A 23,043-nucleotide genomic window follows, 5' to 3' on the forward strand; every position below is an offset into this window, starting at 1 on the left:
CATAAAAATAAAAGCAAATGAAAATTGTGGCAATTAATAAGGCCAGAGGGGATAAAAGAACAATGTATAAGAAATAAAGTATAATTACAGCACACTATTTGCTCCAGGTATGAATACACTGGTTTAACTAAACCAGTTTAACTAAAATTGGTTTAACTAAACACTGGTTTAACTAAAATTGGTGTTATAACTACCAAACAGTGAGGGAAAGAGTGAAAAAAGATAATTAAATATGTATTTATATAATAGGAAAACAATAGATAAAAAACAAAATGAAAAAATCAAGTAACAGTAAACATACATGCTTTTTACAAATATAGATGCATATAACAGAGTAAAGATAAAATATTGACATTGTTGACCTTGGGTATCAGAAAGTACAAATAGAGAGAAATGGGCTAGGGTTACCATTATAGGCTTTATATTATGATTACATTTAAATTATTTGTAAATATTACTTCATATAAAAAAATAAATCTCAAATTGTTTCTTATACATTCTTGGCAGTTACCAGCACTCCAGCAAGGTGTGTTAGAATCATGAAAATATTTTATGATGGTAGAGGAATCAGGTTAAAGCAGATCATCTGAAACGGTGCTTTAATAAAGGCTATCTAAGGATTTGCTACACTAATACCTCTTCTTATCTGTATCAGTGTTTCTCACAGACCAGCAGCATCAACATCACCTGGGATCTTGTTAGAAATACAATTCCCTGGTCCCAACTCATGCCTGTTAAATCAGAAACTTTTGAGAGAAGAGAGACACAGAAGTCTATGTTTTAACAAGTTCTCCAGGTGATTCTAAGGCTTGCCTAAAATTTGAGAACCACTAATTCATATGAATAGGAAAGTGATATGATTATCCCATTAAGAAAATATGTCAGACTTATTCACAAAGCATGTGCCTCTCTCTACCAAAGAATCTTTCCTCCCCCCTCACCCCCCAGCTAGGGCTGATGATCAGTATAAAGACTAAGTGTGTTTGCATCCTCTCACCTGCCAGAAAGGTAGGTGAATAAACCTAAATCAGTCCCAGTACATTTGTATAGAACTGCCTTGGTTCTGACAGCTTAGCCATCCAGGAAATGACCCATAACTATTTTGACCTTTCCTTTCACATGAGCAATCTCCAGCACCCAGATCCATTTGCTTCTCTTCTGGGTTATATCATGTGTCCTCTCTATGATTACAGTAGTTTAGATCCATTATCTCTGACCTTGTAAAATAAATATAACAAGTATCATATCTTCATGAGGTGTATATTTCAGACCCATCATTCAGTCGGCCATTTATTTGTGAGCACCTTTTGTTTTTCACCTTGCAGACTTTTCATTCATTGCAGTGTCACTACACTACAAATAATTAACTTGAAAAAATTACTGGGGATGGGAGAGACAGACTCCATTAAGTAGAAAGCATATGCAATAGACCTGAACCTGGAGCCTAACGAAAGATAATATACTTGACAATGGGTCATCAGAAGTTTCCAAGAGGATAATATGACTTGTAGACAATGCGTTTACCAGAGGTGACAAGCTGAAACATTTTCTGGGGTCAAAAATGTAGCACAAATGGGCAAAAAACTCAGTTGTGCCACTCCAGAAATGGACAGGTTCTTGGGTTATCTAACTACTATATTTAACTACTGAATAATCTTAAAACATGTCTCAGGGGCTGTCTGCAAAATCCAGGTGAATAAAATATCTCACCCTTTGCCTCTAAATTAGTTTTATTTATTGTAACTATAGATAGTGATGACATTGAAAAGACACATTTGTAAATCTCTATGAAGAAAAGATTGTATCTTAAAACCTATCTCAAGATTTATAAATCAACAACCAATGGACTTTTATTCTTATCACCAACCATAAACCTACCACTATACTTGCTCCTTAGAAGACAATGTGATGTAGTGGGCGTACTCTGGAGCCAGGGCCAGAGACATAGACTCTTTTGAAACCACGTGCAGGAAATCTACATTTCCTTTAGGGCCCTCAGTTATGAAATACGTGAAGTTCATATATGAAAGAGGATAATAAAAATAATATCTACCTTACGCACCCTAAAGGGTTTTTTTAAAGTAGTAAATCACATGAAGCATGTGAAAGCCCTTGGTTTATCAAAAAGTGATATAGAAATGCCACTTGTTTTTGCCATCTAGGCTATTTTTTAATAGATATTTGAGTTGTTTCCATTGCCCTTAAAATGTTAGAACACAGTTGCAAGGTAAAATACCTATACCTTTAAACAAACACTAAATTATGTGAGCCAAACTCTATGACAGTAGATGTTAATAGCATATGGAAATGGGTGCAAAATCTTATAATGGGTGTCATTAAGTTTCTAAGCCACCTGGAAGATGTTCTGAGCTAATAAAACACTACCAAAAAAGCAATATAATGGATGGTATGGATGGGGAAAAGAAGATGAACATTTCTTCTTATACAATTTTATCCTTATATAAGACAGATGATGAGCTGGAGTTCAGAAGTATTAAGGTCACATAATTAAAAGTCTTCAAGATCACATGTCTAATAAGGGTTAAACTAGAATATGAACTAAGTCTGCCTTTAAATCTTACGAATTGCTAAAAATAAACAAGTGTGGAGATTTTTAGGATTCTCTCATTATTCATTTATTCAAACTTTATCGTATAAAGTCATTCAAGTATATTAGAAAATAAAACTAGAGAGGTAAGATGAAGCCCCGAAAAATTCATACACAGGACTTCCGACTTTATACACCGAGTCATAGGCAATTGTTAAAGCCTCTCAAACTGAAAAGTAATACCATAAAATGTTATGCAAATGTTAGTTTTGTTGTTGCTCTAACATCCTCTTTCTCCCTGAGCTTGAACCCAACTACAGAACATGCATTGGGCCTACAATAGTCTACAGAGAAAGTTCTGCATTTTTTTTTTAAAGATTTCTTAATTTATTTATTTGACAGAGAGAGGTCACAAGTAGGCCGAGAGGCAGGCAGAGAGAGAGGAAAGGAGAGAGAGAGGAAGGGAAGCAGGCTCCCTGCTGAGTAGAGAGCCCAATGTGGGGCTCAATCCCAGGACCCCGGGATCATGACCTGAGCCGAAGGCAGAGGCTTCCACTGAGCCACCCAGGCGCCCCGAAAGTTCTGCATTTTTATATATTCACAAAACATATTGAAAAGTTAGTGTCAGAACATAAAATCATTTTTTTTTTTTTTACTGGACAGAAATCTTATTCCTTACATTCTGTGTAAATTCTCAGATGTGGTGTTAACATAATTCCAAGATACTAATGAAGTGAAATGAAGTAAGCCTTGAGCTGGTATCGGTCACTGAAACCTCTACTCTCCCTTCTAACTTTGTAAAATGGTGTCTGAGGTGGAGCTGAGAACTCAAACCTACGAGGCAGTAAGGAGTTTCTACTAAGGAGTTCAGCTCGTATTGTTAGATTTTAAAATTTTTCCAAAGAATCTGGAAATCTGAGTTTCTCTATAAACTATCTTAATTTTACTTCACTTATTTTATTTTTTAAAATTTTTATTTATTCATTTGAGACAGAAAGAATCAGAGAGAGAGCATGAGCAGGGGAAGGGGCAAAGGGAGATGGAGAAGCAGACTCCCCGCTGATCTGGAGACTGACCTGGGGCTCGACGCTAGCACAGACATCATGACCCAAGCTGAAGGCAGACACTTAACCATCTGAGCCACCCAGATGCCCAATATCTTAATTTTAAAATGTTAAACAAATTCAAATAACTACAAAATACACTGTGCAAAATTATGTCGTCAAATATCAAGGCTTCAGCTACCATTGCCAAAACTGTGCCGGGCTTCTGCCAGGATTTTAACCTTGACCTCACTCAGTTGCCTTAGAAATTGATGGCATTGTCTTTTATCTGCTGTGAAATTGGCTAAGATTACCAAGACCTTGAGCATCTAAACCTATCCTCTGTATCTGTATTGGTATCTCAGCTCCTGGGAGCACAGAATGATTTTCATGTGCCATTTTAATAAAACTCATATAGTCTCTCTATGAGGTGGCTGTGTAGATCATTATAGCTAAAGACGAACACTGAGGCAAGTTTGGTGGGGAGATCTACGAAAGTGAAAAAGTCAGAAAAAGAGTAAGTTCTGGTAAAGGGTAACTAAATAGAGCTGTGGTTTTTATGTGACCATCAAAAAGACAAAACAATTGAGTGGCTTGATGCTCAGCATCCCAGATAAGGTCATTTCCTCCTAATGATAAAGTTAACATAGATTACACAACTTGCAGAATGAAATTGTGTCATATAGTAATGGTTACTTTTATTATACATATTCCTGTATGGAATTTATTTGCAAAGAAATAAAAAAGGATACTATCATACTTATAGTGATATCAACATTTTATTTTAAATAACTATATTCATGTAATACAAGGAACACACAATTTTACAGTTCTACTAACATCTTCTGCTTCCTGTTCCAATCTCTCTGAAACTATTTTTAATGATATTTTCATTCTTTGATCAGTGGGAAGATTTAAACATTTTTTTTGTGAAGGCAAAGGTCACAGACCCCCATTCTATGATTTCTTGGGGTATTTGTGAAGAATTTCTGAAGCAGCCTCCTTATTTAGATCAGACACGTGTCTAGGTAGCTGAAAAAGAAAGAAAAAAAAATTGTGTTTTAATTTTTTCCCCATATTGTTACTTCATAAATTTCATTAACCTTCTAACCTGAATGAATTGTCAATAAACAGAAGTTTCTGTTAGTAACCAGAGGGATCAGTAACATACTATTCTCCTGTAAATAGAGGACAATACTATTAAGAGTAGTTTGGTTTCTTTTTTGTTTTTGGTTTTGTTTTTTGTTGTTGTTTTGTTTTTGTTTGTTTGTTTTTCAGTTAAAGAAAATTAACTGTGAGTGTTTGATAAAAGCTTCCCTAGTATAAATAGAGGTAAGAACTCAGCAGTAGCCATAATCCAGGTGACATATCATATTTCTGTTTAAGCACATAAGGTAGAAGAGTTATGTTAGTGACCCTCAAAATTACTATAATTTTTATTTTTTCCATCACAACAGAAATATGTTAACTCAACAGGAAAGACCTCCTTATCCCTGATTGCTATGCAGAAGCATACCTTGAAGAAATATTCAGGAGATCAGCATCTTACAAAAATGACAAATTTCCTGAGTTTTTTTTTTTTTTCCATCTCAGAATATTCACTTTGTGATTCCTAAGGGGAAACATTCAGAAACAAAACAAAACAAAAACAAAACAAAAACAATAAAGAAAACTTAGTATAGCAGTGGACAGCATTTCTGTGAAAATTTAAAAGAAAAGAAAGATCATGTCAAAAAAACATATTATATTAACCTTCAAGAATCACCTGGCCCCCTGGTGAAGGAGAATCCATACACTTGCAGCTTTCTGGGGGTATAAAGCCTGGGTTTCATGACCCCCTGAACTTTTCTTCAGAAGGACATCATATGGTGTGCCTCTAGAATTCCACCCTATCAATTCTTCAAGGAAAAAACATAGCATCCTCAGTTGTTCTCCAGAATCAATATTATCTTAAAATGTGACTCTATTTTCTTATTAATCTGAGCTCACTGTGCTATGTCTAAAGGGAAAAATGTAACACAGAAAGATGAAGTGAAGATTAGAGAAAAAAAGTGCAGACCTCTTGTCATGGTAAGTATGATAGTGAGAAGGAAACCAAAAGAGTGTCCATTCTTTCTCCAAGCTGTATATGTCACCCAGGCGCTTTTATGTAACTAGTAACAAAATAAACATCAGAATAGCACTGAACCCAGAATGACAACTGAGGATCTGGAATTAGTTCATAATTAAGAAATGATTAGACCATAGCATGGCTTAGTTATCTATTTCAAACTCCTAAAATACCACTGTATAAACATATGCTGAATTGAGGCATTATTACCATTTTCATAATAACTAAGATCATCAATGTATCAAACATATGCATGCAAATGTAGATAAGATCTCAACATGACCTTCAGTGAGGTCTTTTCTACTTTTAGTATTGTTACAATTTTAAAAGACCTTGGTAGTGATCATTTTAAATTTTTATCTGAAGGAAATCATCCTAAATGGTGAAGATAGTTGTAATATGCAAACTTCATGATTGAAAGTCTCAAAACTGTTTTTGAGCCTTTTTTTTTTTTTTTTTAAGATTTTACTTATTTATTTGACAGAGAGAAAGAGATCACAAGTAGGCAGAGGCAGGCAGAGAGAGAGAGAGGGGAGCAGGATCCCTGCTGAGCAGAGCCTGATGTGGGGCTTGATCCCAGGACCCTGAGATCATGACCTGAGTCAAAGGCAGAGGCGTAACCAACTGAGCCATCCAGGTACCCCAGTCCTTAAGCCTGTCTTAACAGCTGAGATGGTGATTCAAGTTAGTTCAATCTTCAGGAAAATTCAGTAAACGTAACACAGTCATTGTGAAACCTCAAAATATAATGAATAATTATTCTCAGTTGTATCACAGCCTAAAAAACAAACAAATAAATATAAATATATATTTATATATAATGGATCATTGGTAAATCAGATTAATTACTGAGAGACAGAGAACAGAGGGTATTTTTCCATGTTCCACTTCCACTGTCAGTATTTTAATGCTGGTATAATTTCACTGAATCTACCATTCAGCTGGTCGGTCAACAGGTATTTATTGAATGTCTGCTATGACACTAGAAATATAATTGTCAGCCAAACAATTGTTAGCCCTCAGAGACCTTATATTCTGGTAGGAGGAGGCATTCTTTGAGCCAATATTAAATGAGCATCTGCTATGTGCTTGGCATCATCCTAAGTATTTGAGATTTAACAGTGACTAAATCAAAGAAAGATTATTGTCCTTGAGGACTTGACGTTCTAGAAAGGTGGTATTTTTAAAAATACATAATAAACAAATGAACTTTTAAAGATTGCCTTCAATGACGTCTTCTATACTTTATTAATTTAAGTCATGGGGGTTGTGGGGGGAATGTAGGGGACAGAGATGAGTTGAGTTTGGGACACTCTGAATTTATGGTGCCTGAGACCCAGAAAAAGGGACGCCTAGGTAGATAATTGGATTTAGTGCTCAAATGAGCAGTAATACATTTCCCACTGGAAAATTTCACTCTAAAAATTATTTATGCAAAGTATTTCATTTGAATATAGGGACCTATTCTTATGTGGGTGGGCAAACATCTTTTCAGACAGAATTGCCAATGCTTTTGAATATCCAAGCCAGTTTGCTTATAATAGTATTGATTATCTAGCATAAATATAATTTGTCTACAGTGTTTGGGGGAAGGAGGGAATTTCTACTTCTTTAAATACCAAATGATAAAATGTCAGGACATGACAAGTAGAAGAGAAAGCACTTAAAATCTAAATCTTAAAAGGGTCTTGGATCACGACTTTCACACTTAATTATTTCAAATGCCAGCAAAGATGTTTTCCAAGCTCTTAATTTAGACTACCTTATTCAACAAATTGTATACATGAAAGACAATAGATCATTGTGTTTTCCTGGTATTTACCCTGTACTCTGAAAATAATTTGCTTACGGGAAATAACTTTGATTGTTATAATTATAGCTTATAGTCAAAAGTTTTTAAAATTAGAACTAAATTTAAAACATACTATTTTATGAGGCATACATATGAGATTGAATTAGCTTATTATTAAATGTGAAAAAAAAGATTTATCTGCACTTGGTCATGAAACAAAACAAAGATCTTCATAGTATTTATCATTTCTCTATTAGGGGTGTCAAGTGCACAACAATGCAATTTATTCTACTTTACTGCCTTTGGCATCTTGAAAAGTATTAATGAAGGAGGTATTTTATATTAATAGTAAGGATAGATATCAAGGAATAAGGATATAATAAAATATTTTACTTTCATAATTAGAATTACTCCTTTATCTATATGCTTTAAGAATAGACGGCCAACACATACTTGTATAATCTGAGATACTTTATAATTGGAACATGATCTAATCTATAAATGTGACTTTAACTAAATTCTTTAGCATACAACTTTCTACCATCCCAGATATCTGAAATAGATAATTCCCAATTCTTTAGAGAGATAAAGTAATTAGTAGTTAAGAATACAAAATTTCAGTGTCTCACTTGCTTACTCTATGAAATGGGAATAATACAACCTATCCCACATATTTGTGAGATGAAGATAAGGATTTCTTATAAAACAGCCATCATAGTACTCAACACATAGTAAATGTACGTAAATACACACACATATTCAACTGATGGAGAATTTAATTATATTTTCAATTTTAACAAAAAAATCATAGAGTTTCAAGTTAATATTTTGTCAAATACAATAAAGCTATTACAGGATAACAATGCAAAAACTAATAACCTTATATGTCTAGGAAAATAGATTGCTTCCACTCAACATCTTGAATATTCTGGTCTTCTCAACTGCCACGAACATTTAGATCTTTACATTTTCTCTAATATCACTACTGTAAAGATGAATTATAAAAGATGACCATAAGGGATTTCCTGTTTCAACTTCAGCCTATAAAGAGTTTGAAAGTTGTCACCCTTGTCCTTATTGCAAGAATGAAACTGAGCAAACTTTTCTTGATCCATCAGAGAACTGAGGCTTCAAGGGAAATCATCACCCAGAAATCTAGAGAGACAGGCAAATAGAAAAAGCCACGGCCAAGATCTTTACACTTGGAGCAGAAGATGCAGGAGCCATGAATAAACAATAATTAAATGATAATTTTGATGAATTGATGGATACTAAATATGGACTATCATGAGATTCAGAAACACTTGGATTTCGAGTCCCTGAATTTAGGAGTCCTCATCCTTTCCCGGGTTTTACTTCCATGGAAGAAGATATGTCATTACGTTGAAAAGCCATAAAGATCCCCTCCTGGCTCTGTTGGAGGAAAGGAAAAGCAACATGTGTAAAATATGCCTAGAGTGTTCTCCATAATAAATACCTACTCTCCAAGGGAAAAGAGAGACTGACTACCAGAGACTACCCAACTTGGGGAAAGGGCACTTCCCTGATGATTCCAGTCTACTCTAGCTTTCTTGTGTCATGTAAGAGGAAGCTAAGAAAGCCTTGTGAAAGTCACAGTCCAGGGAAAGGCCCAGTAAAAGACTGGGATTTAATTATAAGGTTATAGAACACTTGCTTTCCTCCATCCTTACCAGCATACCAATAGGCTCAAATGTAATAACTGGATTATAGGTGAAAGACACGGTTCTACCTATAGAGCAATTTTCTCAGAGAAGTCCAAAAACAGAGGAGAAACCAAAGCAGGGAACAGGGGCTCTAGAGGAACTTGAAGAAGAATTTCACTGTGCAGTCATAGTAATCATTAAATACAAGTTGATTCCTAGCCACATAAACACAAAACTGGGCAGTAGAGACCTATTTATCTCACTTCCTATTATCTTATATATTGGGTCTGGCTTTTTTTTTTTTTTTAATTTAAAGATTTTTATTTTTTTATTTGACAGAGATCACAAGTAGGCAGAGAGGCAGACAGAGAGAGAAAGGGGGGAAGCAGGCTCCTTGATGAGCAGAGAGCCTGATGTGGGGCTCGAGCCTTGGACCTTGGGATCATGACCTGAGCTGAAGACAGAGGCTTTAACCCACTAAGCCACCTGGGCACCCCTGGCTCTGGCTTTTGACAAAAAAAATCAAAACATATGCCAAAAGCCTAAAGAAGCTGCAGCAACAGCAGCAGTCTGAAGAGACAAAGCAAGCATCAGAACCAGATCCAGATATAACATTTCAATGATCAGAAAGTGAATTTAAAATAGCTAACATCTTAAGAGTTCTAACAGAAAAAGCAGACAATATCTCATAATACATAGGGGATATAAACAAAGGTGGAAACTCTGGGAAAGAATCAAAGAGGAATGCTAAAAATAAAAAACATTAATAGAAATGAAGAATATCTTTGAACCTCATCAATAGAACAGACATGGTCAAGAAAAGAATCAGTGGGCATACAGCTATATGGAGACTTGCACCACTGACATTCAAAGAGAAAAAAAAAAGTGAGATAAAGGAAAGAAAAGTAACAACTGAACGACGGGAGAAAAAAATTTGAATTAGTAATCACTGAGAATTTTCCAAAATTAATGACAAATACCAAATGAAAGATCCAAGAAGCAAAAGAAAGTAACAAACAGGACAAATACCCCAAGATCTGTACCTATGCATATCATATCCAAATTTCAGAAAACTGAAGATAAAGAGAAACTCTTTTAAAAAGCCAGAGCAGGAGTGAGGGTAAAATTTCTGTGCCCTGGTCCAATGGTGTGGCTTTTTGCCACATCCAGCAATTCTCCAACAATAGCTGAGAGTTCCACAGTTCAACTAAATCCTGATACTATCTCCTCAGAGATAGCACTAATTCCACAGGTTAAGGGTTCAGGCCTACATGAATGCCCCTCACTTCAGATGTCAATTACAAGCCTAAGTACATCTAACCCATTGGCTAGAAATCAGGTTCTTACACCTCCTCCTTGGGTTGATTAATTTGTTACAGTAGCTCACAGAACTCAGGAAACCCATTTACTCACTAGATTACTGATTTATTTTCAGAGGATATTAAAGGATACAAATCAACAGCCAGATGAAGAGACACAGGGCAAGTCCCAAACAAAAAGTTTCTGCCCCCATGGAGTTTGAAGCCTAGCATGGTGGCATGTACAAGCATTCGGGCTTATTAACCTCAGTGAAGCTCTTCAAACTCCTTCTTTTTGAGTTTTTAATGGTGTATCATCACATCAGCATGATATTAAATCACTGGCGCTTAGCAATTTATTAAACTTCCAGGCCCTTTCTTCTTCCTGGAAATTAGGGAGTGGTACTGAAAGTTCCAAACTGCTACTTGTTATTGGTTCCCCAGCCACCAGACCCTGTACTTTGGTGCTTTTTTTTTTTTAATCTTTAAAAATACTTGATTTATTTGAGAGAGAGAGAGAGAGAGAGAATGAGCACAAGCATGCGGAGAGGCAGAGGGAGAGGGAGAAGCAGACCCCCTGCTGAGCAGGGAGCCCAATGTGGGATTCAAGCCCAGGACCCTGGAATCTTGACCCCAACTAAAGACAGATGCTTATCCAACTGAGCCACGCAGTCACCCCTTGTTGGTCCTTTCCAAAAGGCCCCTCATTAACAAAAACTTGGTTGTGGTGTAGAGAGGCTTGGTATGAATAACATGACTCTCATTTCACCTATATGGCTTTGAAGTGTCTTTAGGAACCGAGGACAAAATATTATAACAAAAGATGTTCCCATTGTTCTTACCACTCAGGAAATTCCAAAGGTGTTAGGAGCTGTGAGCCAGGAACCATGGGAAAAAGCAAATTTACATGAGAAATATATGTATCATATCTGAATGACCAAACACATATTTCTTATAAATCACAATATTACAAGGGAGTTTGGCAACATCTTACCTATAGAGGAACAGGGATAAGAGTTTTCTCTAAAAGTTTTTTGTTGTTGTTGATTTTTAAATCAGAAGCCATGAAAGCAAGAAGGAAAGGGAGTAAAATACTAAAAGTATTAAAAGAAAAAAGAAAAGAAATACCAACATAAAATTCAATATCCAACAAAATTATTTTCCAGGGATGAAGAAGTAACAACTTTTTCAGACAAACAAAAATAAAGGAAATTCATTGCCAATAGATCTGCTCAGCAAGAAATGTTAAAAAAAGCCCTTCAGACAGATGGAAAATGATATAGTTAAGAAACGCAAATTTGCATAAAGGAAGGAAGAATATCAGAGCAGGAATAAATTAGGGTAAATTTGTTTTTCTTATTTTTAATTGCTCTAAAAAACAATGGTTTGTTTAAAATATTAATAGTAATGTATTGGATAAATTTAGCATATGGATGTGAAAGAATGATAGCCGTATCATAAGGGAAAGGAGGAAAGAATTGACCATTATAAGAATGCTGAAATACATACAAAGCAGTATACCATTATTCAAAGGTGGACAAAGATTACTTTAAAAATGAATAATGTAGGGGCGCCTGGGTGGCTCAGTGGGTTAAGCCGCTGCCTTCGGCTCAGGTCATGATCTCAGGGTCCTGGGATCAAGTCCCGTATCGGGCTCTCTGCTCAGCAGGGAGCCTGCTTCCCTCTCTCTCTCTCTCTGCCTGCCTCTCCGTCTGCTTGTGATTTCTCTCTGTCAAATAAATAAATAAAATCTTAAAAAAAAAACTTAAAAATGAATAATGTAAACTTTAGGATAACTAATAACATTTTTTAAAGAAGAAGACCTGCTATTTAAGACAGGAAATAAATGAAAATTATATTAAATAATCAAAACTAGGGAAGACAGAAAGGGAACGGAAAATTCCTGCAACAGACAGAAAACAAACATGGTAAATAAATCAATAATCACTGTACAAATAATCTGAATACACCAATTAAATGACAGACCATTAGTGGGAAATTCTTGTACCTTCCTTTCAATTTTGCTGCAAATCTAAAACTACCCTAAAAGATGATGCATATAATGCATATGATGCATTGTTTATATGATGTATATAAATAAATAAGCGAATTAGTGAGTGAATAAAATAATTAATTAATTAACTGGCAAACCAACCAACCATCTAAACAAAGAAACAAAAATTAACAACAAATACCCACACACTGGAGATAATTCAAAGGGACACAAGAACAAACTGCAACTCTTCCCAAACAGCCAAAGCTAAAACAATGTGAACACAAAGTAAAGATGATAATATCAGATTATAACACAATGTATTTATTAAATGTCCATGAGATCATACTGATATAAATAAATTACTGAATAAGCACATGAAGTGGAAAGAGACAAATATTCTGTGTAGAAGTCGTCCAAATTATTTATACAGATTTCCCACCTTCAAGTAGGTGGAACATAACTCTCCACTCCTTAAGTGTTGGGGTAGTGACTTTATTCCAAGAGGTATGAAGCAGTTACGGTTGGAGGTAAGAATGTAAGGGTGGGAGAAACCTGACAAACGTGCTTGTTAGCCACCTGCTCAAGGTCATCAAACACTGATTCTGCTGAGTCTTATCAGTTGTGGTGTTGATATGTGGTTATATCAAATGTGGTATTAAAAATAGTGGTATTCTATACCCTTGATATGATGTGATGAACATGGCTGTTTACCTCAATGATCCTCCTCCCTAAAATCCATAACCCCAGTCTAATTATGAGGTAAACAGCAGACAGTTCCCAATAGAGGGCCATCTTATAAAATACATAACCAGTACTTCTCAGAACTCTCAAGGTTATCAATAATAACAAGAGAAGTATGAGAAATTGTTACAGCCAAGAGAAGCCTAAGGAGACATGTTGACTAAATGTAATGTGGTACTCTAGAGTGCGTGCTGGCACACACACAAAAAAAGCCATTAGGTAAAAAATTAAGTAAATATTAGTATAGTATGGACTTCAGTTAATAAGAATATATCGATTTTTTTTCACTAATTGTAATAAATGAATCCTGCTAATGCAAGATGTTAGTAATAGGAGAAACTGTTCTGGGGTTATGAGAACTCTGTAATCTCTTTGCAGTATTTCTGCAAATCTAAAACAGTTATAAACATATAATTTGTTTTTTAAATGACTGTAAGTCTTTAAAGCATTAATTTTAGAATTTTAACAATACTTATACTTTTTATATTATTAAATCTATCCATACACTAAAGTGCACACTTGTCTTTTCAATTCATGGCACTGTTGTCAAAATTTCTCATTCTTTGCTGTGATGTATATTGGCATAATTAATAACTGTGAAGTGAATAATGGGAAAAGATGGCATTGGCTTTCTCTGTGTTGTACTAGTTTGCATTTAGATGATGATAAACTATTCATTTTAATTATTTTTATTTATTTACTTGTCTTGATACCATTTAACATTCTAATGTACCAACAAACTTTTTGCCAGCTTGACTGGGAAATAGAAATCCATTCAGCACAATGAATTTGCAGAAGGGCAAATATAAATTTGAATAAAATGAAAATTAAACCAGCAAGTTCTAGCCCCTATTTATTAAACCTGTGACTAAGTAAATGAAACAGTCTTACTAATAGAATTCCTTATTTTGGTCCTATGTTATCATGCTCACATTAAAAATTGGGAGAGAGAAGAGTATGTTTATTTCATTAAGTTACACTATGGTCATCTATTAAAACACAGGAGGCTGATGTCAGTTTGTTTTTCCTTGTGTGCATGTAGTTGCTATGTAGTAAAAGTGGCACTAAAATAAGTAAAGTCTGTTACTATTTTTAAATATCTTGTTTTCCAGAACTACTGTGTGTGTGTGTGTGTGTGTGTGTGTGTGTGTGTGTGACAAATGACCCTGGGTTCTCCCTCTTTAGAAAGATAGAATGCATAATTTTTCAACTGGGATCTCTTATGTTTTGTTTTTAAAGATTTTATTTATTTATTTGACAGACAGAGATCACAAGTAGGTGAGAGGCAGGCAGAGAGGAGGAAACAGGCTCCCTGCCAAGCAGAGAGCCCGATGCAGGGCTCGATCCCAGGACCCTGAGATCATGACCTGAGCCGAAGGCAGAGGCTTAACCCACTGAGCCACCCAGGTGCCCCAACAACTGGGATCTCTTAAATTGTATTACACTGATGCTTGTGGGGGGAACTCATTAAGATCTGTCTCTCAGTAGACTTAGGTACCATCTATATACTCTGAGCTTACAATAGGTAATTTCTAGAATGCTAAAACATCTCATTGTGAGTGACTGCTTGGATTAAAATTTATCTTTGCAATTTTGCAACATGTATGATTATGAGATAATTTGTGACTTTTGAGACATGTAATCATATAGAAAAATGAAATCCCTTTATTAACAACTTGACCAAATTTTCTCCTTGGCAACTACACATCATCCTTGTAACAGCTTTTTTTCTAGAACAGACAGTAGAACAAAAGGGGAGGGGTAAAAAACCTCGAGAATTTCTGTTGTCTGATGTTTGTCATATATTTTGAGCAATTATTTATGCTTGAAAAAACCTTTCTTTTTGTGTCTTCCTATAATTTTCACACAAAGCTAAAAAGAATAAATCCTTTTGTCTACATAAAAGCCATCTAATTTTTGGAAGTTAATGGTTCTACAGTTTTTCACACAGATATGATTACCAGAGATTTCATCATCCTTGTCAATCTGCATATATTAATTCTCATCTGCGATGTCCAGATAGAGTGTGACCAAACCAAGAAGATGAAATTCAGACATGTCTTAAAGTTTAGTTATATTTTTGTAATGTTTCCAGGTTTATAATGAAACGATTTTGTTTCATTTAGTTATGCTCTAGGAACTCAGAAGTTTTATCTTTTTTTTTATTAGAAGACTTTACCAGAGAGAGAGAGAGTGAGCAATAGAGAGAGAGAGAGAGCACAAGCGGGGGTGGAGAGGAGAGGCAGAGGGAGAGGAAGAAGCAGACTCCCCGCTGAGAAGGGAGCCCAGTGTAGGGCTTGATCCCAGGACCCTGGATCGTGACCTAAGCCAAAGACAGATGCTTGACGAACTGAACCACCCAGGTGTCCCAGGAGCTCAGTCTTTTTAGTAATACATATCAATTTTTTTTTGCACTCCAGAAATTCCAGTTCTGCTATATGATTCTATGATTTTATATTTAGAACAATGATTGATTTACTAAATTAATTAAAAATGGAAAGAAAGTAGAAAAAAGTACAAAAGGATACTTTTCATAACCTTAAATTTACTGGGGAAAACAAGACAGTATCATTTAAAGTCAGTCTCCAATGGTAGTCTAACATGCAGTGTGTACAGGTCAGGGGTCTTATTGTGTAGGACTCTTGAGCTCCTGCATGGCATCCAAATGATATCAACAGGAATGGCACAAAGAACTAAAATATCATAAGTGAACTAATTATAGCCTCCTATTAATACTTAGTTTCTCACTCTTTTATTTGTTTAAATGGTGATCGTCCCCATTAAGAATTGGGGAAAACTCTAAACAAGCATAGGGCTCAGGGAAACTTCTATAAATAATACAGAATGAATACATATTCTGAAGAATGGATGTTAATAGAAAGTACTGTGGTTTAGGAGTAGTCCTAAGAAACTTAACTGTATATCACACAAAAATGTGCCCAGCCCTATTTTAAGGGCTTACATTAATTAATTTATTTAATCTCTAAAAACTCCATTAGACAGAGCATAATTACTATCCTCCTTGTATCTGAGGAAACTGAAGCACAGCAAATCTAATAAGTCAGCAAGTTCAAGGTCACACGGCTGGTAACAGGCAGAGCCAGAGCTTATCTGTTCTTAGTCTGGCTCCAGACCTGGTTTTAACGACGACACGACTAGCTTCTTAGAAAGAGGTGTTGTCTTGGGTTTGCCAAAGGTTTATTTAGGAAGGGGAAGCAAACCTTCAGAAAAGGTTGCCCAAATTGTGATTAAAAATTAACATTTCCAAACAGAATTCTGGAGGCTTCCTCTACTTGCTGGAATCAATTTCCACTTGCTCTTTCAGAAAAGGGCACTATCATCCGTCCATCGCTTCTACTGTCTCTCCTGACAATGACAAAAAGCTTCCCTACTTGGTCCCCCAGGGTTCTGTGTTCTTCTATAATCCATTCTCCACAAAGATCCAAAGTAGGCTTTTCAAAATGTAACTCAAATCCTGCACTTTTCTCTTACAGCCATTTAGTGAATTAATTCATTACACTTAGATTGAAATCCAAAATACTTATAAAATTTAAGAGACCCTAGCTTATAGTAAGTGCATGATACACATTAAGTCTCTTAGAACTAGTCCTAGAGTGTTTCCTATTAAAATCCACTGTCATTTACAATATATACTTATTCTGTATTATTTATAGAGGTTTCCTGAACCCTATGCTTGTTTAGAGTTTTCTACAATTTTTGAGGGGGGCCACGTACTGTTTAAGTCACAAAATGATAGGATGAGAACTAAGTTAGTGAGAAGCTACGATTAGGTCCCACATAACCCTATACAATTCTGAGCTCTTCTGCCTGCCATACTCCTTTCCCAAGTGTTCATACAACTGTCTCTTTTCTTATCACTCAGGTCTCACTTCAAATGTCACTTACTAAAAAATGCTTTCTTACCCCCAAAGTAGTCTATCCAAAGTAGTCCCCTCTGTCACAATCTGTCATATCACATCTATCACCTACGATCTCTGAAATAGCTAATCTTACTCCTATTGACAATGTCAGTAAAATTACTAAAACCATTATAAAAGAAATGATATATATGTGTGTATACACACACACACACACACACACACACGTAAATCTATCTCCACTCATCTAGGACTGTTGAGAACATTCATTGTAAGGGAATATGTTTTATCATTGAACACCTTAAACACCTGTTACTGTCTTTTCCTCACTGTGCCGTCCTTCCATTATGTTCCGTAGCCTCCTGCTCTATCCCTGCACTCACATCATTTGGACAGACCTTTTGTTTTATTTTGTCTTTTTTGTTGTTTTTGTTTTTGTTTGTTCTAGTCCTGCTGACAAGCTGAGGAGATATAACTGTCCTTGCAGGAGGCTAGCGTGTTTAAAGGGGCTTGTCCAGGCAGAATTAGAATGTACTTCTGCTGAGACCCAGTGGGAACAGTAAAGGAAGCATCGATGTTCTTTCATTAGACATTCACTTCAATTTTTTCTCTTCATATAATAAACCTCCAGATGCTCCCCCTCCCCCCACAGAAACACCAGCTATACCCTTATATGTGTAAATGGGAAATGAAAAATGAATGTTTCTTCCATCAGACAGCTTCAATCCATTGACAGGAGAGCTGGCGGAGGTGCAAAAGCAAAAGCAGCAAGATGAAGAGCTCCCCAGAGCTCTGAAGGAGAAGATGTGACGAGATCTCTGGAACAGACTTCCAAGTAGAGGACAAACATCACAGAGGTAGAGTAAATCCTCCGACAACACTGCCTACACCTTCCAGAGTGTACTTTTGAATTTGTGAGTGGGCTTGGAAGTAGGGAGAGTAAGAAACAAAAGATGAGCATCTTCCCTTTGTCAGAACAGTCCTTTGACCGAACTTCAATATCCTGTCTCATAATATGGGGAATAGTGAAATGTCGGTCCGGCGCGAGGTCAGGCCCTGCCTTCTTTTCCACTGCCCAAACAGTTCATAACCATGCTGAACACATGGGACAGAGCGGAAGCCTCAGTTTCTGGGCAATTCATCTTCATTTCCGTATCCTATCTCCCACCCCACCACTAGCTGAAGTCTTTGTCTGGAAACTCTTCTCTACTGTGTCTTATCATGTAATTTGTTCCGTTGAATTTTACACATCCTCAGTTTTTTCACTGACTTTATTGTGTATGGATTCATTTATTTATTGAATGTGTATAATATGTTATGCTTTGTATTTGTTACTAACGATGCGAATGTGAATATAATTTGTGAGCTTAAGGGGCTCAATTCTAGTGTTGGAGAAGGTACATAAACTAGCAATGTAGTATATCTAGAGGTTCTTAACTACTTGATTTTGGGGTTAGCAATAATATATCTTAATTTTTAAGAAACTGAAAATTAGTATTTCTTTCAAGAATGAATATAAGTCATAAGCTATAGAAACAGGACTTCTAACTTTTTCATCAACAGAAATTACAAATGTACTTCTCACCTTACAGTTGTGTTGAAATACTGTTTGATTATCCCTTCTTTAAATTATAGTAGTTGTTAAACACATCACTAGATCTCAGTAACTAATGAGTTAGTAAAGGAGCACAATGATCACTACAACACAAATCTGGTTTTTAAAATATTTTGATAACTATTTTAATATGTATGCTTCCCTTTGTATTTTTATGTATTTTATTTTTATTTATTTCTTTTAAAGACTTTATTTCTATGAGAGAGTGAGAAAGAGAAGGAGCAGGGGGAGGAGCAGAGCGAGAGGAAGATTTCCCACTGAGTAGAGAGCCCAAAGTGGGGCTCCCTCCCAGGACACTGGGATCATGACCTGAGCAGAAGCCAGACACTTAACTGACTGAGCCACCCAGACGCCCCTATTTTATACATTTTAAAACAGCATTTTAAAAACCGTCTATGAGTTTAACCAAACCATCATGTCTTTGTTTAAGTACCCCTTGACTGGGTGATAACACAATTCATCATCCCAACCAGGACACTTTTGAAAATGAAAGGATACTAATAATATCATCAATAATTATTAATTTATGTAATTATTAATAATTATAGGTTAGCTGAGATTATTAACACATTTTTATTTACCTATCTTAACTCTAAAATAAATAACAATAATAATAATGATTATTACTGTACTACTACCAATAATAAAGATATTGTTATCAACCAATAAGCATGAACAACCAGAAATAGGCATACATGTTGACCAAGGGAAACGCTAGATAATTTCCACATGCAGCCTCCTGCCTTTCCCTTCACTGAGTATCAGATGGGTTGGATCTATGTGGTAATTCTGACTGTTTAATTGTAGGCCAGAGAATCACATCTTTACCATGCACTGCACACTTCAGCAAAACATCTTTCAGTTATTACAATGGTGTAATTTAAAAATTATTGTACATAAACATGCCTTTTCTATATTCCTTTATCGTGTCCTTTTTAGGTTTATATTTCAGAACAAACATCTCATACTTCATACAGAAAACGACCTAGTAAACTTCACATTTTCTAAACTTTGGTTATATAAAGTCATATAGAGGGTTAGGTATACTGTAGAATCTTTACATTGTCTTAGTTTAAAAAAACAATCTCAGTTGAGATGCTAAAAAACTAAAGATGTTTCACAGAGAGGAGAAAAAGCACCAACACTCAGAATCCCATGGGTTTGGGAATCAAATGCCAAGGATGCCACAGATTAAGCTATAAGGTCTTGGAAAAATTATATAATATAGTTGGCTCCGATTCCTTCACATCACCCCACCCCAGTTTAAAAACGGGGTTTAGGAGGATTAAATGACAAAGTGTAGGAAAATTCCTTAGAATTCTGTCCAGCTTTTATAAGATTTATATCCTGAACAAAGGTCTATAATAATTGTTCTTAATTTCCTTAATACTAAACACACTACCTCTATTCCTTAGTTTTCCATATTCACATCATGAAAGATACTTTCATCTCCTTTATCTCCTTCACCTAATTTACCAAGTACTCTACCTTTATCGACAAATCTTACAGAAGCTTTGCTTTCTTTGCTTTTCCCCAATGACCATTCATATACAAGTGCTCATATCCTCATAAATCATTGCAAACAATTCCCAATTTATCTTCTCCCATAACAACAGGACTAACTACATATTCACATTTTTGTATTTTTGTTATAACATTTTAAAATGTATTATCCTTATTCTTTATCATCAATTTATGCTATTTAATCTGAACTAAACTTCAATCTCAACATTGATCTTTTTTTGCTTATTTCTCATCTAGTCAAACTTGCACATTTAAAACTGGCAGACTATATTGCCAAACTGCAGAGAATTTTTTTTTTCTATTCATATGCCCTATTCTTGGGGATTTAATTCAAACTTGAACATATTATTTTCCTCTAAGCCCAATTTTGATTTTGCTGTCTATTGAAATGAATTTAAGTCTTTTGTAATTGGCCTTATTCAAATCGGTTTCATTTTATGAAAAAGTTTTTACAAGGTAATATGTGTATGGTTGGTGATGTTATATAATGATTAATATTTCTGACATATGCATCAAGAAAATGGGTTGAACTGGCCACACCCCTTTAGAGTCTATATTGGTACTAAGAATTTGCAGTTCAAAGACATTGCCACTAGATGGTAATAATAGATCACATTGATATCCAAGTAAATTATCTAGATAACCTATTTCAGGGATAGTCTCCCACATGAAGCTATTTTTAAATCCTTCTCCCCAAAATAATATTTATCTATCACCCTCATGTAATCATCCCTATATCTAAGTATTTCTATCCATCTATCTACATTTGGATATTAAAAATAAATGAAACTATTATTTTAATACTAATATGATTATTATATAATTTTAAAAGTATTAAGAGATAAAGTATTAAAATATTCCCACTTTTCACTCCATTATTTACTTATTTATTTACTTACTCATTTACCCAATAACAAAGATAATTCAAGACACTTAAGGCTCACTGAGCTAATTTCTGGCTTTTACTGTTGGAAATTATTTGTCTTAATTCTAGAGTGCAACCTCAATTAAACTGCTCTTTATATCTGAATACTCAGCAATGTCCATACAATTATAAGACTGTGGCAGATTTTTAACCACCAGTCTTGTAGCCGGTGATGTTTTGAGGAATTTTAAGTATAAAAACCATGAAAGCTTTTATTAAGTAAGCAAGATATTTCCATTACATAAGAGATGTTCTTTCTCATGAATACCTCACTATTGGCCTCATGGCTCAAATTACACTAAGGTATTCTCCCACATGATATTGCTTTGCTTTTTATTTATTTTTTTTATTTATTTTTTTTAAAGATTTTATTTATTTATTTGACAGACAGAGACCACAAGTAGGCAGAGAGGCAGGAAGGGAAGCAGGTTCCCTGCCTAGGAGCAGAGAGCCTGATGCGGGGCTCGATCCCAGGACCCTAAGATCATGACCTGAGCTGAAGGCAGAAGCTTTAACCCACTGAGCCACCCAGGTGCCCCTGCTCTGCTTTTTAAATTCTAGGGAGTAGAAAGGCATGAAAGAGCAAGTCTGGTCCCATCACTTCTGCAAGTTTCTTCCCACCCCTTTCTTGGTCCTGTCTTTTTTTTCTAGTCTAGCTTCATTTGGTACCAACTGAGAATTGGGCACACCCTTCTCCATTTGCAAGAAAGTTGGAGGGGGCTATAGTCAAAAAGGCAGCCCGAAATAGTGGCTTATCACCATTGCTTTTTGGTAATTGACAGTTCGATTAGACCAATTAATGTAATTGTTTCCTTTTACAGTAAATGCCATTTCACATGCATTATTTTGTTGTTTCGGCTAGTCTACAAATTCCACAATAGATATTTTATCTTCTAACTCCCGCAGCAACTAGAACAACACTACAAAAACATTTTAAACTAGGTGAATATACAATGAACACAGTTTATATTGTGCTTATTTAATAACAAGAATTTCAGTGGAGACTTTTACAGTACTTATTAAGTTTTTTTTTTAAGTAAAATAAACCATTAGGAGATAATTTTGTTGCTCTAATTTCAAAAAATATTTCTCCTTTCTCTTACTCTCAGTAACTAACAGAATATAGACATATAAAATCTTCTTTTGGGGAAAATAATGTTGTAAAACTGAAAATAGGCACTTATCAATTTCTTTTTCATAAACTATGTTATTAACTTATTTTCCTTTGGTAAACAAAAAAGTAATCACCATTTTATTAACGTACACTACACGTTCAGCATTGTGTTAGATCTTTTATATGGAATAGCTTATTTAATGCAACATTTGAATTCAGCATTATAATCAGTAGATTATCAATTATGAATGTACCTTTTTAAAAAGACTTACTTTATTTTTTAATTTTAGAGAGAGAGAGAGAGTGCACTTGCATGCACATGAGCAGGGAGAGGGGCAAAGAGAGAGGGGGAGAGAGAATCCTCAAGCAGACTCCCCACCAAGTACAATACCCTACCCAGATCATGACCTGAGTCAAAACCAAGAGTCAGCCACTTAACCAACTGAGCCACCCAGACATCCCAGGAATGTATTTTTTAAAACATACCTCTCATCTTCTTTATACATTTATCTGTTGAAGGACATCTTGGCTCATTCCACAGTTTGGCTATTAAGGACATTGTTGCTATGAACTTTGGGGTGCATGTGCCACTTCTTTTCACTGCATCTGTATCTTTGGGGTAAATACCCAGTAGTGCAATTGCTGGGTTGTGGGGTAACTCTATTCTTAACATCTTGAGGAACCTCCATACTGTTTTCCAGAGTGGCTCTACCAATTTGCATTCCCACCAACAGTGCAAAAGGGTTCTCCTTTCTCCACATCCTCTCCAACATTTGTTGTTTCCTGTCTTGTTAA

At 35.4% G+C, this 23,043-nt stretch overlaps 1 protein-coding gene and 1 long non-coding RNA gene across 2 annotated transcripts in view; both read right to left on the reverse strand.

Annotated features, from left to right (window-relative positions):
* GALNTL6 (polypeptide N-acetylgalactosaminyltransferase like 6) overlaps window positions 1-23,043 on the reverse strand; it is a 1,226,826-nt gene that overhangs the window by 796,520 nt on the left and 407,263 nt on the right. The window lies entirely within an intron of this gene.
* Window positions 4,425-5,398, reverse strand: LOC122889729. The gene is made up of 3 exons (XR_006380958.1): window positions 5,344-5,398; window positions 5,108-5,203; window positions 4,425-4,623 (listed from the first exon to the last, which is right to left on the reverse strand). It is a non-coding gene; the product is annotated as an uncharacterized LOC122889729 (long non-coding RNA).

This window comes from Neovison vison, chromosome 11, assembly GCF_020171115.1.
Source record: "Neovison vison isolate M4711 chromosome 11, ASM_NN_V1, whole genome shotgun sequence".
Lineage (NCBI taxonomy): Eukaryota > Metazoa > Chordata > Mammalia > Carnivora > Mustelidae > Neogale > Neogale vison.